Raw genomic sequence first — 15,588 nt, 5'->3', positions numbered from 1 at the left:
GCTCTTTTGTTTGTTTGCCCTATTTGAACTCAGGCATGATTTGAATCAAAGCAGGTATGTCAGTACAACATATGTAGGACTCTATGCACCAGGTACTGTGCTAAGCACTTAACATGCATTTGAGTTTCACAACAACCCATTTTCCTGATAAACGAAGGCTTGATTGATGAGCTGACTTGTCCCAGCTCATGCGTTATTAAATGCTAGTCAGTACTCTCCAGAGGCTGCACTGTTCACTCCTTGAGGATTCGGGAGCAGAAGCTGGCCTGGGGTTTTCTGAAAATGAGTCCTGCCTTAAACATCTGAAACATTGGGAATGAGAGGAATAAGTGATGTGTCTCCTTACACTCACCAAAAGGTTTTTAACATCTTATTTGAAAGTAATAATTGAATGTGTGGTTTCCTCTGCTCATAACAACTCTAAATTCTAGTTTCTGAACATGTCAGCACATCTCCAGACCTAACTACCCATCTTCCCTCCCACCAAATTACCAGCTTGTTGAGACAATGAAGAGAGACTGGTGCTGCTGTTTTGGGGATTTAAACTCTTGGTTGGAGACATAAACTTGAGCAGGTAAGTGTCAGTGCTGCTGGCATGCTTGGGCTACAAAGCGGGGAGAGACCTTCCCTCTGCCCGCAGGAAGCACCGGTCTAGAAGAGTAGGGGCCAACGGGGCCCCAGGCTCTCAGAGTCACCTGTGCTGTCTCCAGAGGAAGGAGGGGAACGTGTGAAGCTTCATGACGATGGGCTATTTCTCCTTTGTTTTCTTTTTCCTGGACGCCCTACATTGTCATCATCAGTTTTATTTTTTAACTACAGTTTTGAACAAGAGTTCCATCAACACTAGCACTTACCCAGTGGTGGTGTTGTGCCCTATGCTAGTCAGGAACCCGGAGTAATAGGAGAATCCTGTTCCTGGAGCAGCAACTAGAGGGTAGTTTATTGTGCCCAGGTTTGAGCCCTGTCTCTTGTGTTGTCCCTGTGAATGCTGGTAAAGTCTTCCTGTCAGTTTTAAAATTACATTAAGTTAAGGAAGTAGTGTGTGTCCAGCCTCTACAGCTCAGACTCTGCAGCGTCCATTGTTTTGGACACTTCTGGATTGTTCTTATGGGGAAGAGCATGCCTGTCTTAGAAGATCTGAGGCTGTTGATTCTTTATCTTGTTATGATCACGAAATATGCATTACTTGCAAGCTCTTCCTGTGCCCCTCCTCCCCCTACATACATCACACTGCTTTATTTGAGGAAGCTGCACATGCCCAGGTGCAATGCATCATTCTCCATGTTTGTTTTTTAACCCCTGGTCTCTTGCTGTACATCCGGGGTTGTTTCTAAGTGAATATAGAAAAACTGGTGTTGATGGAAGTGAGGAGGCTGACTACCTCCCTGTCCACCTGAGAAAGCAGTCTCCACATCATGGGGCAGTGGCTGCCAGTTTTGTGACTCGGGGTAGATCCTTGGCTCTAGCCACTTGCAGATCACAGGAGTGGGCCACAATCTTCTCACGTCATCCGTTTCCACAGTCAAAGCATGAGTTTGTCAAGCGTGTGATTCTCAACCCAGCCACTTCTCTACACTTTCTGGAAGCTTTCCTTGGTATCTGGGGGGAAAGCTATATTCTTCTGATTATTTCAGTGGTTTGAATTTGCCCATGCATTTCATCAAGTTTTTCTTTCACCCAGAATATTTTCAATAAAATAAGAATTTGAAACAACATAAAGTATGTAAAGTTGAATTAATTGCTGTTCTAACTAGTACCCCAGAGGAAACTACTTTTCACAGTTTGGTATATAATTTTCCAGACTGTTTTCCATTGTAAAAAAAAATAAAGTTACATAAAATATATAAGGAACTCATACAACTTAAAAGGAAGACAACCCAATGAAAAAAATGGACAAAGGACCTAAATAGACAGTTGTCCAAAGTGGACATACAGAAGGCCAAGAGACATATAAAGAAATGCTCAAAGGCACTAATCATCTGAGGGACGAAAATTAAAATGACAATGACATTCACACCTGTCAGAATGGCTGCCATCAAATCAACAAGTGCTGAGGAGGATACGGAGAAAAAGGAATCCTCATGCACTGCTGGTGGGAATGCAGACTGGAGCAGACACTGTGGAGAACAGTATGGAGTTTCCTAAAAAAATTAAAAATGGAACTCCCATTTGATCCAGTGATCCCACTTCTAGGAATATAGCCTGAGAAACCAGAAACACCAATCAAAGGATATATGCACCCCTATGTTCGTAGTGGCACAATTCACCATAGCTAAGATTTGGAACCATCCTAAGTGCCCATCAGCAGATGAGTGGATTAAAAAGCTGTGGTACATTTATGCAATGGAATACTATATAACTGTAAAAATATAACTTAAACCATTTGCAACAGCATGGATGAACCTGGAGAGTATTATGCTAAGTGAAATAAGCCAGTCAGAGAAAGACAAGTATCACATGATCTCACACAAATGTGAAATACGATGAACAAAATAGATCCAGAGACATAGAAGCATGGAACAGACTGATGAACGTCAGAGGGAAGATGGGAAGTGATTAACCGGGAAACAGCATATAATCGTACCCATGGACACAGACAATAGAGTGGTAAAGTCCTGGAGGGGTGGGTACCCTGTCAAAGGGGCCAATGAGAAAAAACAAAGGGGACATCTGTAATACTTCCAACAATAAAGATAAATGTAAAAATTGTTTTTAAATAGCTATAAATACATAAACTTGGATCACACTATAAATATATTTCTGCAACTTGCTTTTGTCACTTCACGGAGTAGACATTTTTTATGTCAATACACATAGAGTAAGGGTTCTATTTCTTATTGTGCCAGTACACTTTTGTAAGGATGTATTCCGAATACCTCTTTTGTGAACTTTATTACTTTATAGTTATTCATAATATTATTTTAGTCTGTATTTTAATTGGTGTTTCCCCTCCCCTTTAAATAAACATGGAGCCCCTGGGATCTGGTTTCAGAATATTTTCTGGAGGATTTCAGGTGAACAGAATTTTGAAAGCCTGTCCAGGCTTCCTAATACATATCAGAACTCTGCTAAGACATAGTTGCCTTGAAATATTCTTTCATAGTTTAAAGAGTTCATTGTCAAAAGAATTATGTTAATGTCAGAAAGGAAAATGCCTTCTGTAATACTTTTACTATGAAATTCAGGCTCTGTGAAGGTAGTGAGGTCACTGAAGTTCTATCTAGAACATCATTTTAGGGAAAGTAAAATATCTCTTCCTGTGCCCTCCCCTCAGGATCTCTGGATAGATCCTCCTACACCTCGGGAAAATGGAAACCTAGTCAGCCAGTAAGACTGGGCACAGTGATCTCGGCCTTCTGCTCCTTGGAAATGGAGTTGGGACTCCAGTGTGCTCTGGTATGTAGATTCTGTCTCTTGGCAGCCTGGAGTGAATCGGTAGCACCCTCAATTTTGTCATTTGAGCTGTTAGGAAATGTGAGATCACTTGCAGTTTCAAAGTGATGATCCTCTTACATGGAGACAAATGTCCCTTCCATTCAGGACTGCATTTGATGGGTTGAGACGTGCTAGGCATCAATTACATGACAAGAATAATGCACCGATGTACATGGGAGCTCTCCCTCAGATGTGCCAGTGGGTGAAACGTGGGCAGTTCAGAAACTCCTCTGCTATTATATTTTTAGACAATAGCAACATCTTAATTTCTGTTTTTTCCCCCTGGAATCTAGGCCAGAAAGTCACATTGGGAGGTGTGTGTGTGTGTGAGGGGGTTAGGGGGAGTGGCGGTGGCGCTTGCTTTTATTCTGTTTTGAGTTAACTTTGCGGGGTACTATATTGTAATTTACTTGACATTCTAGTCATCGACTGACAAAGACATTTTTTAACTGTATGAAAAGTTTCTTTTCAGCTATTCACAATATTTTGAAGGTTTGGAGCATGTGTTCATTGAAAACCTATTTATCATCTCTTCATAAAATATCCCATCAAATAGTGTAGTTCTGAACAAGTACCTTTTCATATCTAATCTTAAAGTTCAAGTATATACCGTCTTTTTTTCTTACATGTTTACAATGATTTTTTTTCCTTTTGAAATGTGAACTCTCACATAAAAGCCAACTTGTCGTCATTACATATAACTATTCTTCTGCAGATTTTTGTCCTCCATTGGAGGGCAATCTTTCTAGAATTTAAAATCTCTTGCCTAGCTTAATGACCTCTTAAACGACTTTCTGTCCCAAGCTTCTAGGCAAGGTAACACACCTTACAAAATCCAACTTGTGGAGTAAGATGAAAATACAGCTTGTATTAGGCATCGTTGTGATTTTATTTAATTTGATAGGAAATACTATATGTTTATTTGATAGGAAATACTATATGTTTATTCCCCTTTAGTCAAGGTTCTAGAATGATAAACTTGTTCTTAAGTTTTGGAATAATTGATAAATATTCTGTACAATGACCAAACTTTTTTTTTTTTTAATATATTTTATTGATTTTATACAGAGAGGAAGGGAGAGAGATAGAGAGTTAGAAACATCGATGAGAGAGAGTCATCGATCAGCTGCCTCTTGCATACCCCCTACTGGGGATATGCCCGCAACCAAGGTACATGCCCTTGACCGGAATCGAACCCGGGACCCTTCAGTCCCCAAGCCGACGCTCTATCCATTGAGCCAAACCGGTCCTGGCACAATGACCAAACTTTAAATGGAGGTTAAGATAAAGAACACACAAAATTGGTAAATAAAAACCTGCTTATGCATTTGTATTCACTTATTCATACAGTGTCTCCCCAAGAGGGATTTGATGTGGTTTACAATAAAAGACACAACCTTTAAAAAATGGGGCAAGAAAACAGGCACTAAATAAAGAAAACATTGTAAAAGCAACTCATTCCTAACCTCTGGGGTGCTACAGGTTTTGAACAACATTTATGCATGAAAATGCAACAGTTTACATTGCTGTTATCAAATAACAAAAGTTAGATCATGCTATTCAAAAAGGCAAACCTTATATTTATGAGTAACGAGATGAATTTTTGCATTAACCCACTACCCAATGATTTCTGTGATGAATAACAGTCATTTTAAAATGCAGCAACTTGATCCGGAGTGGTGGGAGGCAGCCCTGCAGGTGGGAGAAAGAAGGCAGGGAGTTCTCAGCTGGCTGTCCACCTTCAGCTCTCTTTGAGGTACGTTTTTATTTGGGTTTCACTAATGATCAAAGCATTCCAAGTATCTCTGCTTATGCAAGAATTATTAGGAGCCATAATGCATTACAACCGGAGAAAATCAAAAAATTCCCTTCTGGTATACATACCACTGCGAAAATGAGCTCTTACCTTTTCTTTTTCTGACACAGGTAGTGAAGTAGCAGGCAGGTCCTGTGTCCAGTGTTTCATGCCAGGTAGGAAGTGGGTCTTAAGGAGTCAGCCTCTGGAAGATATGTGCTGTAGCATCACCTTCCCTGCCCCAGGGAAGGTGTGGCTTTCTCATGAGTAAAACAAGATTCACACGGTGCCCACCTGGGGATTTGCTGGGAGAATATTTCACCTACACCGGGTTTGCCGAACTCCGAATGCCCCAACGTTGGATCTTATCCTTGATCTCTTTCATGCATAGCTCATTTGAGAAATCATAGTGGCTTGCTCTCTGAATATATCCAACATTTGACCATCGTGTTCTCCTTCTTCTCTTGCCTGGTCAGAGCCATATTTCCCCAAATGCCCTTCCTGCTTCCACATTGCCCCAAACTGTACCCTCCACACAGCAGCCAGGCTGACCCGTCAAAATGAAAGGCAGACACTGTGTTTTCCAATGTTTCTAATGTCACAGAGTGAGTCCATGGCCTTCACTCCCCGTTGTGATCCATTTCCTTCCTGCCCCCTCACATCTATTACTATCACTTTCTCCTCTCACTCCCCTCCAAACACTAGTCTCCTTGTTTTTTCAGTGCTCTAGGCAACTTTCCCTTCAAGGATCTAGTCTTGGTGTTACTTTAGTCTGAACATTGGTGAACTGTTGCAGGTTCCCTGGTGACTGCCTCACATCCCCTGTCCCAAAGCAACCCGTCAGAAAGGCAGCCTCTGACCATATAAAAGACCAGTCTACCCTATCACGCCTCATCTCACGCCTGACACAGTTTCTCCCTTGCACTTACCCAGCTGACATCCATTTATTGGTTTATACCCTCTTTCCTTTCCCCAACAGAGCATGTGCTCCTTAGAGGCAGGGAGGCTGATTTGTTCACGGCTGTTGACCCAGTCCTAGGAGTTCCTGGTGTATGATAGGTGCTCAGCAATATTTTTAGAATGGATAAAATATTTGGGAATTCTAGAATTTATTAGCACCTAACGTGATATTAGCCCTTAAAGTGATTTCCAGGACCCAGAAATTTGCATCTAAACAAAACCTAGGTCTGTGTATGTGTGTGTGTGTTTATTACTTTTAGCGAGGAAGAAGAATGGAAGGAGAGAGAGAGAGAGAGAGAGAGAGAGAGAGAGAGAGAGAGAGAGAGAGAGAGAGAGAGAGAGAAAGGGAGAGAGAGAGAGAGAGAGAGAGAGAGAAATTTGTTCCACTTATTTGTGCATTCCTTAGTTGCTTCTTGTATGGGACCTGACCAGGGATGGAACTGTAACCTTGGTGTATTTGGATGATGCTTGAGCCAACTGAGCTACCCGGCCAGGGCCCAAACCTAGGTTTTTGTTATTGTTTTTGTGGGTTTTTTTTTTTTGTTTTTTTTTTTTTTAAATTGAACTGAATCTGTGAGGCTGAGGCTCAGTAATTTGGATGTTTAATAATCTCCCAGATGATTCCTTTCAGGTAAAAGATTCAGAACCAGTGTTTTCAAAATAGTTCAAGGTATGGAGTCTGCATCTCTTTTCTTTCTTTATTTTACCTGCCTGGCCCTGAAAGCATGTGGGTTGAAGCACCTTGACCTATAACATGAAACAGTCAGTGGTCTTAACCCTGGGAACAGCTTGACTAAGGGGCAAGGGGAGGAAAACAGTACAGAATGCAGGCACTGAGAAAGAGAGAAAACATTTTGTCTGATTGCAAACAACTCTAAAGTGATGGTGAAAAGAAGAAGTCAAGTAAATATTATGGGGACAGTTTTTTGTAACGTAGTCTTTAAAAGTCTCTTCAGTGCCTTCATTTGAGTCACGTACAACTAAAATGCAAATAAGTCAGTGGATTTATCAATGCTTTTATCACTCGAGTGGTCATATTTAATATGTCAGTCCCTGTATATTTATAAGTTGTTTTCAGAGTTATTAAGAAAGTTTCTTAATAGTTGGTAGCACCTAATTTTGGAATGAGCTATGACTCCATGTACTGTCTCTTCTTATCATACTAGAGATTTAAACAAAGAATAAGGATGTAATACACCACTAGTGTTCAGTCCCTGTGGTTTTAGTTAAATCTAAATGCAAATCAAAATGCATTTTTTATGCCAGGATATTTGGTGAGCTATTTTAATGCTTATTTTATGGTTCCACAGACCATAACTGACACCTATTCGAAATCACTGAATTTCCAATATTGAATGTGCAAAATTACATTCTACTCTAAGATCCCCAAATGGGAATGTGACACATATCATAATCTAAACTCCTTTGAAAAGATTTGGTTCTTACAGAAATAACACAGGTGAGGTGCTTAAAATTTACCTAAACCTGGCTTCCATGTATTCTTATCTTTATGACACAGCACTCGGGTATCCTAAGACCGGGGTAAAACATCTTTCAGAGCCAGACCACACCTGAAGGCACATGGCAGAGGAGGTGAAACTATAATTCAGTTCCTTCTCTTAAAAGGAAAGCCATCCGTGACAGGATTCCCCCGGATCCGCTCTTAATAGATCAAAGCTTTTTGAAAAGCTACTATCCACTTCATACTTGCCTTAATCTGGCTCTTTACCATAAATTCCTCTCTGCCAAAGAACACCTCATAAAGGATTGAACTCAGAAAAGCTTCCCTTGTTTGGTTCAAGGCCTTAGGCTTTCATACAAGGCAAACGAGTCTGGAAGAAAGGCAATACTTCATGTTGGTATAAGTATTTAAAGTTAGTATAGAATCTTAGGTGCCATTTTACTGAAGACAGAGGACTGTCCAGGCTGAATAAGAGGCCACATTGCACAACCCCAGGGATCACCTCCCACAGACGGCAGTGGCGTGGCACCAGCCTTGACCACAAAGTATGGAAGTGGAGGCCGGTAGAGAAGATGAGGTTGCTGGGCCCACCCCTCCCCGACTGGGACTCAGCACACTTGAATCCAGTTCGAGCCTTCACGCACTCGAATCCCGTTCAGTATGTGTGTTCACGCATTTTTCCAACAAGCACATTTCCAGAGCGCTGTGATGAAAACTGGGAATGCAGCAAAAACAAGACAGCCCCTTCCCTCGAAATCATACCCAAAATATAGGCAGAGCACGTCTGAATGCGAACAGTTTTAGATTTTCGAACCTGTCTATGCTTTTCCAAATCCTGTAAGGATCGTGTATCAACTCATAGTCAAATGAAAGCATCAACACGTTTTTGTAACTTTTCTCTGCTTACATGAGGAGAAACCCTAGCAGGATAAAGGTGTCTTTCTTCAACAGCCTGAGAAAGTTGTCTCATGACATCACAGCATTATGATAATCTTCTCAACATATTCTTCCTCTCTGAGATAAGGGAGAAATTAATAAAAAGAGCACATTATTTGGGGTATTTTCATTTTGCAACCTAGAGAGATATTCTTTTAAAATGTAATCAAATGTCTCCAGGCCATCTAGCGCATTTCTGTGAAGCCAAGGCTGTGTGGAAGGTGGAGCATCTTTCAGAAATGCTGGAGTCCTTTGGGGCCAGCAGGACATCATAAGGCAAGTCATGAGAGATCCGCTGTGAGCCAGGCTCTGTGTCCCTACCTGTCACCTTCCCCTGTGTTGAGAAGCTCTCATAGACACCTCTGATGCTCGCCATCTGGGGAGCTCAGGGATCTGATTTGGTGCTAAAACCACAGTAAGTATGACACATCCTCCAGATTTAACATGTCCTGGTTTATCATGCGCACAAAAATAGTACCCTATCTTAGTTAATTTTCCCTGCCAATCAAAACAAAGAAAATAATACTGAAGAAATAGTATGCACCTCTAAATTCACCCCTTTCCTCTTCGTCTGCACCCAGAATACCCAAGAGGGCTCTACATCCTTCCCTGATAGACCCCATTTCAAGAATAGACCTTCCTTTAAAGATGGAGAGGACTGAAACAAAAAAGGTCATTTTGAACTTATAAAAATACAATTCAATTCACAAGAAAATACAGATATTTTCTTCTTTAAAGGAATGCAAAGTAGGAAATTTTAGAAAAAAATTTTCACTTCTTTTCATAAATATGTACAGCTGTTACAAGCTGTCATAGGGGAGAGGGTGTTGCAAGGCTGGGTGAAAAAGGTGAAGGGATTAAGCAAAAAACAAACAAACAAACAAAACATAAAAAAACATACCCAAACATCCAAAACTCATAGATACAGACAATTGCATGGTGATTATCAGACTTGGGGAAGGGGGGGTGGGGGGAAGGTGGATGGGTGTGAAGGGAGAAAGGGAGGTAGAAGAGGGGAAACGGGGGAGAAGTGGTGATGGAAGGAGATTTGACTTGTGGTGGTGAACACACAACACAATATACAGTTGATGTGGTATAGAATTGTATACCTGAAACCTACATAATTTTATTAACCAATAGATTCAATATAAAAAAAGTAGATTAAACTAATAAATCTCATGTTCAAAAGATAAAATGCAGTTGGGAGAGGGGAGAATGTGAAAGTTGCTAAATAGAGTTTCCATTTTGTAAGATGAAAAGAATTCTGGAAATCAGACAATGTGAATGTACTTAGCACTATCGAACTATAAAGTTATAAATGGTTAAAATGGTAAAAAAAAAAATAGAAATTATATGCAGAAAATTTATTCAAAATCACCTAAAACATCTATTTTTAATACTCCCTTTCTCCTTGAACTTAAACATATGGCAGCATTTGCAATCAAAGAGTGTGGGCTCTAACATTGACTCTAAATTCTATCATCCCAGTGTTCTTCGAAATGTTTGGTACCTGAAGCAATAACAATGAGGAAAAAATATTCCAAAGTATTTGTTCTTGGAGCAAATTAAATGGGGTAACATATTAAAAATTGCCTATCCCAAGTGGGATACTAAATATGTGGTAGGCAGCTAGACAGGCGTAAGCAGAGCAGGAACGATGGGCCAGGTGCAGAGTCACAAGGACAGAGAGGCCTGGTGCCCTCCAATGGGCAAAACTACAAGCCCTTGCATGACCACTCCCTGAGGCACTAACCTCTGGAGGTGCCATCTAGACTTCAGCTGGTCTCAGCTCCAGACCAGGAGAAGCAGCAAAATCAGACAGGATGAGTCATGACTGACATCAGGACAAGCTGCAATGACTAATGAGCCCTTGGCATTGACCAATCAGTGAAGACTAGAAACCTGAGGAGGCACAAGGGGAAAGCTGATGAGTATTCTATTGAGATCCTCCCCTGAGACCTCAGATAAAAGCTCCCTCTATGGAGCAGGCCTGTGTGTTTCCCCACCCTCAGAGTGAGTCCTCTCTCCCTCTCTCTCTCTCTCTCTCTCTCTCTCTCTCTCTCTCTCTCTCTCTCTCTCTCTCTCTCTCCCCCCCCCCCCCCCCCCCCCCCCCCCCGAGCATGCTCAGACTTCTCCCTCTTTGGTCTCTCAAGGCAGGTATCTCTCTCCTCCACTCCAAGGGCCCTTCCTCTGCCTCTGTAACTTGTTTCCTGAGCCCGTTTCTTCTACAGCTCACTTCCACCTCTGTGGCTGTCTACACAAACTTTCTCTTATACTTTGAGTCTTGGCTCTGAATTCCTGGTTCACTTTTGTCTCCGCTTTATAATTAAATGTCCTTAATATACATTTTAAGTTTGTCATCCTGCATTTTCTAACACCTTTTCCATTCTCTACTGTATACCTGGCTGTCTCACCAAAGCCCTATTATTTGTTAAATTAGTCTCTGCCCAGAGCCTGCCCAGATCTACTTATCTTCTTCAGAGTTACCCTCTTTTAACATCCTGTTGTCTCTCACACCAAAAGCTAGTCATTTTCCTGTTTCTTGGCATTACAGGTGCTATCCTGGATCTTGTAACTCCACCTTTAGTTCCACACCAAATTCATTAACCTGAAGTGTACCCAGGAAATGACAAGGAACTGTGGGAGAAAGCTATTGTTAGTCTATCATTTAGTCTGAGATGTGCAGTGTAGTGGTTCAGTGTAAGGAGTCTGGGACCAGACCTTGATTGAGAACATAGCTCTCTTACTTCTTGACAATGTGATCTGGTCAAGTTATTTCATTCCTTTGGTCTCAGTTTTTCAATTTCCTTCCATTCCCAAACATTTAAAGAGAATAATGAATGTAATGCAATTAGCACACTGTCTAATACAGAACAGTAGCTAACATTTAACTTTGCTTTAATCATATTAGCTGGAGGATCTTCCAAATGCAAATTACTTTAATTACTTTGTGTTTTGATTTTAATCTCACACCTTTTCATAGAAACTGCTTTTTAAAATTTTATTGATTTTAGAGAGAAAGAGAAAGAAAAATATTAATTAAAATTTTCTTTCTTCCACTTATTCATACATACATTTGTGGATTCTTGAATGTACTCTAACCAGGGATTGAACCTGCAACCTTGACGTATTGGGACTAGGCTCTAACCAACTGAGCTATCTGCCAGGACACAACGCCTTTCTTTTATTCAGAATCTTGTAAAGTTTCTAAGGAAAGTTGAACTTTACAAGATTCTGAATAAAAGAAAGGTGGTGTTGTATTCAGAAATGGGGGTCCATTTTTAAATATTTATGAACAGAAATTCTATCTCAGAATGATCATTTAAATGTACCCATTTTAATCCTGAACACATATCTAAAAATGATATTTACTGGGATGGATCTTATAACCATGTATTATGATGGAAGTGGCAGATTTTGAGTATGAGTGTTTTCTGACTTCCTGCATTTTGAATATTTCATTTTATATCACCTAGAAAAAAAATTATCTGGCAAGTATTAATTAAAACTCTCTTGACCTTCAATATATCTACAGGTAAGGCAGATCTTCCTGTGGTTTGAGTCACTTTCATTACAAGGCTAGAGCCTTAAATTTTAATATTTGGCATGCATATTTCTGTCAAAATGTATTTTAACTCATACATAAACATGTAATTTGCATGTTGATTAACTGCCACAATTTCCTCTGTAACAATTTCAGATTGGAAGTGCACATAATTCACAACTGAACAGATTCCTATTCATTCCAAAACCTGATATGAAATAATATTTGTTTTTCTGAAGAAAATCTGTACCCCATGAGCAAGTTATACATTTTGTTTCTACATACACTCTATGGTTGATATTTCAATTATGCATTTATTTATACATAAAAATTGGGTTTCCGAAAGAAGGGCTATCAATACAGGAAAGATCTAGCCAGACTCCACGTGACCGAATGGAACAAATTGGCCGTGGGAGGCAGTCCACCCTGGCATGACCTTCTGCGAGGCAGGCGAGGGAGCTCCTCACCTAACCCTCCAGGAGAAAATCAGGCGTGAGAAGCCACGCCGGTCAGAAGAAACACCCAACACGTTCAGTAGCATCAGGGCAATGCCGTCATGTGGAGACCTTGAGAAATATGATTAGGCCTAACCCAGCTGGGGCGGGAGGACCTTTCACAGCCGTGTGGATGTTTTCAGAGATTCTGGGTCGTCTCAGAGAAAGACTAAAGTTTCAGTGCCCACTCAGACTGAAAAAGGAGGGCTTTCTATTCAGCTCACCCATGTGCATTCCCACATGGGTGAGCTGAATAGATTTTTATTGATTTCAGAGAGGAAGGGAGAGGGAGAGAAAAACATCAATGATGAGAGAGAATCATTGATTGGCTGCCTCCTGCATGTCCCCTACTGGGGATTGAGCCCACAACCCAGGCAAGTGCCCTTGACTAGAATCCTTCAGTCCACAGGCCGATGCTCTATCCTCTGAGCTAAACGAGCTAGAGCCCAGCCCTCAATCTTGAGTGTGTTGGACTAAAGCTAGATGGACTGGACGAGTGTCTTCTGACTGGACTCCCTGGGTAATTAGGGCTGCTGGGTTAGGACAGTTTTACTCCTGCTAAGATTCTAAAAAATGAAGAAGGCCATAAGCCTGAAAACGAAATAGATTTTAACTGTGGAGTCTGGATTTCCCCCTTCCCATATCCTTTGAGTGTTCTGAAATACAGAGTTCAAGTTGGTGATCTTTGGAGGGCTGAAGCATTGAACTGCCACTGCTCTTTTTAAGGAAGGATTTTAGGGACATATTTTGGGAACTCAACACTTGGAATCTTCCTGCATTCCTTCTGTTCTGTTTTAATTTGTATGATGATTGTCATGAGCTTCCCTTCTTTACTTAGAGTGTTACTGATAGCTTGGAAACATTTGTTTTAGTTAACAATGAGAGTGAGGATTGTACACTCCCAGGCCTTAAGACCGAGTCTCTACAGTAACTATATTGATAACTTCTAGGCTCCTGTCCTTCTGAGTTAGTTTTATGGGTTATACATTCTAAAGGCTTTGAGGTACAGTACTCATCTTATCATCCCAATCGCTGTCATTAGTGCCCAAAGTGGGAGCATTATGTTCTTGCTTTTAGCAAGTCAACAGACATTTAGTTTCTGCAGAGGACTGAGCATCAAAACCAGGGGCATACTTAAATGTAACAGGATGAATTCAATAGTTCACATAAAATTTCTTCTCAGAAATAACAAACATCTGGAAACAGAGGTTTCCATATAGAAAAGACATATTTCAATAGGTTTCTAATGTTCATAAAATAGTGCAAGGGGGTATGTATAGGATATCCCCAAAATGTATATACACACTGAATAATTATAAAGGCAGTGCTTATTAAAGTACATTTCATTTTCAGAATTGAGCTATCAGCTGTTAACATGAGTATATATATATTTTTGGGGGGCACCCTGTATATTTTCAAGAAAAATGAAAATGGAAACCTTGGGGCATGGGATGGCCTGGGCTAGGGGCCAGTGGTGATTTGCAGGCCAGCCATGCTCCCTGGCAACCCAAGCGGAGGCCCTGGTATCTGCAATTTATTTATCTTCTATAATTAAAACTTTGTAGCCTGAAGCAGAGGCCTGGGCCTGGCAGGGTGTGTGGAAAGCTTGGCTTCCTTCATTGTTGGGGGAAACCCAAGCCACCTGCTCACTCAGTGGCCGCAGCCATATTAGTTAATTTGTATACTTGCTCCTGATTGGCTAGTTGGCGTGGCTTGTGGGTGTAGCAGAGTGATTATTAATTTGCATATTACTCTTTTGTTAGATAGAATTATAAAAAGGTGATAGTTTGTATATTGTTCAATGTGCTATGCTTAGAGTATACTCAGATCTTTTATATCCCCAACCTCTTGTACAAGTACTCTAGCTTAAATTATCTAAAATAGGAAAACTACTCACTTTTAATGTAATCAATACTGGTGGGTATATAATATTTTATTCATTATTTTGCTCAGGAACAACAGTGTATATGGTTAGTGTGATTATTCAAGTATTTAATTGGTTTTAGTCAGAACAAGCTTTTTCTTGATCCTCTTCATATGAAAAGCAAATTGTACTACAGGGAAGGGAAAAGTAGGTTTACAGTTGTGAGAACATGAAACACGGTGTTTATTCTTGTATTATTTATTAATTGTTGTAGTATTTTCCATACAAGCAACTGTAAACCTACTTTTGCCACACCTGTATTTTGGAATACAGACCATTCATATAAAAAAGTCATTCAGTTACATTATGTTACAAATGACATGCAAAACCTGTAATTGATACTGGCTTAATATTTTCTTCATAAATGATGCCATCTTTGTGCTTTCCACAATTTAGATATAAACTATTGATACTTTATATTCAACTTCAGTTCCTCTTTCCATATGGAGAAACTGTTAATAAGGACAGTTGTTTGTTGGTAAAATTAAGAAACGATTATGTAAAGTATAAGAGCATGAAAGAAAATGGATCAAGGCAGGCCACTCAAGTAGCTTGACACCCTCACCACCAATAGACACACCCATGCATGAAAACACACACACACACACACACACACACACACACACACACACACGTCATATACTGCTTTGACTTTATATAGCTCTCAAGATAGAGGCAAAACCATGTATCATATGTATCATAACTGTGAGATCCTTCATGCTCTGGCTCCTTCATCTCTCTTTCAAACCCATAGCATGCCACAGCACCTTGGCACGCTCTGCATTAGCCAATGACTTCCGTTCAGCCTCATCAGATGAGACCCCCTCTTGTCACCATGCTCCAAAAGGTGGATGTTTCCTCTGACTGGGGTATCTTTCCCTCCCTCTTTGAGTAATTAACTTCTAAGAATCCCTCTGAACTTCTTATACAGGCCATCTTTGACCTTCTGGGTGAGTTAAAAACATAGATTCTCTGAATCACATAGCTCGCCATCAAATTTGTATTTACTGCAGTTTCATGTTTGCTTCTGTGAAAATT

At 40.4% G+C, this 15,588-nt stretch overlaps 1 protein-coding gene across 1 annotated transcript in view; it reads left to right on the top strand.

Moving 5' to 3' along the window:
- The first annotated feature begins 14,027 nt into the window (after nt 1-14,027).
- Nucleotides 14,028-15,588, top strand: part of GPR37 (G protein-coupled receptor 37) — a 37,210-nt gene continuing 35,649 nt past the window's right edge. Inside the window, exon 1 of the mRNA XM_036425887.1 lies at nt 14,028-14,033. The gene's annotated coding sequence lies outside the window, so the exon portion shown is untranslated. The remainder of the gene's footprint in view (nt 14,034-15,588) is intronic.

The sequence above is a fragment of the Pipistrellus kuhlii genome, unplaced genomic scaffold, assembly GCF_014108245.1.
Source record: "Pipistrellus kuhlii isolate mPipKuh1 unplaced genomic scaffold, mPipKuh1.p scaffold_m20_p_10, whole genome shotgun sequence".
Classification (NCBI taxonomy): Eukaryota; Metazoa; Chordata; class Mammalia; order Chiroptera; family Vespertilionidae; genus Pipistrellus; species Pipistrellus kuhlii.
The sequence above is the reverse complement of the archived record's forward strand: the minus strand, read 5'-3'. Positions and strand labels throughout refer to the sequence as shown.